The sequence below is a fragment of the Mastomys coucha genome, chromosome X (genome assembly GCF_008632895.1).
Source record: "Mastomys coucha isolate ucsf_1 chromosome X, UCSF_Mcou_1, whole genome shotgun sequence".
NCBI lineage: Eukaryota > Metazoa > Chordata > Mammalia > Rodentia > Muridae > Mastomys > Mastomys coucha.
In genome coordinates, this window is record NC_045030.1 from 74032911 (window position 1) to 74035093 (window position 2183).

Below are 2183 nucleotides of genomic sequence, written 5' to 3' on the forward strand. Positions count from 1 at the left end.
ACAGTGACTAGTCTGACTAGTCATTCTTTTTATCTCCCTACTCCTCAGGTCTTTTGCAACCACTCTTATGCTTTCCATGACAATATAAATATTTGTTCTCAGATTCATATATGAGTGAGATCATCTAGTATTTGTAAATATGATCCTGGCTTGTTTCATTTTAACAAAACAAGATATTCTAAAGTCTCCTCCATGTTGTTCCAAAGGGCAAGATTTCACTAATCTTATGGCAACCTCATAATTTCAGTACATGTACCATAGTTTCTTTTCTTTCTTTCTTTCTTTTTTTTTTTTTTGGAACTCACTCTGTAGACCAGGCTAGCCTCGAACTCAGAAATCCACCTGCCTCTGCCTCCCAAGTGCTGGGATTAAAGGCATATGCCACCACACACGGTGTATCATGATTTCTTTATTAGTGCACTGGCAGTGAACTTGGGCTTTTCAACATACAAATGTCATTTTTTGTATGTATGAGATTTCTCCATCATAATAATTCAGTTTTGATATTTTAAAGGCCTTTAAACATTTCTCCTACAATGACTGTATTAATTTGCAATCATGTAGGGGCTTTGTATTGGGTGCTTCATATCATCCTAATAGGTAACTTTTTCTTTTAATATTTGTTATTTTAAAGTTACTTCTTATTTAAATCATACAACCTATTTTGATCATATTATTTCTCCTCCCCTAAATCTTCCCAGATCATTCTTATCTCTCCTACCCACACAACATTATAGTCTGTCTTTTAAAAAAAGAAATCAAAACAAATAATAAACAAGAATAAAACAAATAAACAAAAGCCACCCCAAACAAAACAAAAGCTCACAAAAATTCTGGAGACTTTTTTGTTATGACCAACTACTCCTAGGCATGGAGCTTGCCTTGGAATATGGTTAACATACCAAGTGACATTCCATTGGAGAAAACAGAATTTCCCTTTCCCAGCAGCTTTCTGTTGTAAATAGCTTCTGGATTAAGGGTGGAACTTTGAATCTACTTATTCCTTTCAGTGTTGGGACCACATCTGAGTTGAAATCTTGCTGGTCTTGTGTGTGCTACCTCAGTCTTTGTGAGTTTGTAAGTGCATCAGTCTAGCTGTGTCTGGAAGATGCTCTTTCCTGGGATTCATCCACCACTTCAGGCTCTTACAATCTTTCTGCCTCCTCTTCTGCATAGATCCCTGGGCCTTGAGGGGAGTGGTGTAATTCAGACATCCCATTTTGGGCTGAGTGCTCCAAAGTCTCTCACTCTCTGTACAATTCCCAGTTATGTACTCTGAGTTAATTCTTAGGTACTGCAATAAGAAATTGATCTATAGGTAGAGCAATACACAACAGTATACAACAACACTGATAGTCTTCCATTCTTCTTCATCCTTTGAGACAAAGTGTCTCATCCATAGCCTTGGGTGGCCTATAATTCAGTGTAGCCCAGAATAACTTCAAACTTACAGTAATCAACCTGCCTCAGCCTTACAAGTTCCAGGTTTACAAACATGAGCTGTTCCACACAGATTTCTTCTTCTCATCTTTCTGTCTATATAGATTAGCCTTTCTAAACATTTCTACATGTGTCTGGGTTTCTTTCACTGAGAATATATACTTTTCATTTATGGAAAAAATCCATATAACTTTAAACATTCCCATTGGAATGAGGAAGGTGACTGAGCAGGTAAACATACTTCCTGCTGAGCCTAAGAACCTGAGGTGAATCCCCCAAATCCAGATAGTACAGAGGAGCAGAGAACTAATGTTTACAAATTGTCCTCTGACTTTCACACATGTGCCACACATATATATTCATACCATACATACTTTAATAAAAGAATCATGGTCTTTGTTTCTCATACTGCTTTAGACATTGTTTGTTTTATGTGGTCTTTTGCTTGTATATTATGTTTTCTTACTTTGTGTTTTTATGGGATTTGTGTGTATGAGATGTTTGTGCCTTTTGCTTTTATTCTGATGAGATTTTGGTAGGTGGGGAGGTGGGGATAATCTTGGAGGAATTGATGAAAAAACTAAGATCAGAATATATTATATGGAAAAAATTCTCTCATTGAAGCAGCAAGCAAAGGGCCTGCATGGGTCTCTAGCAGGTCCTCAGTATATATACTATAACTTTCAGTTTAGTACTTTTATAGGACTTGTGAGTGTGTGAACAAGCAGACCCCTGGATCTTGT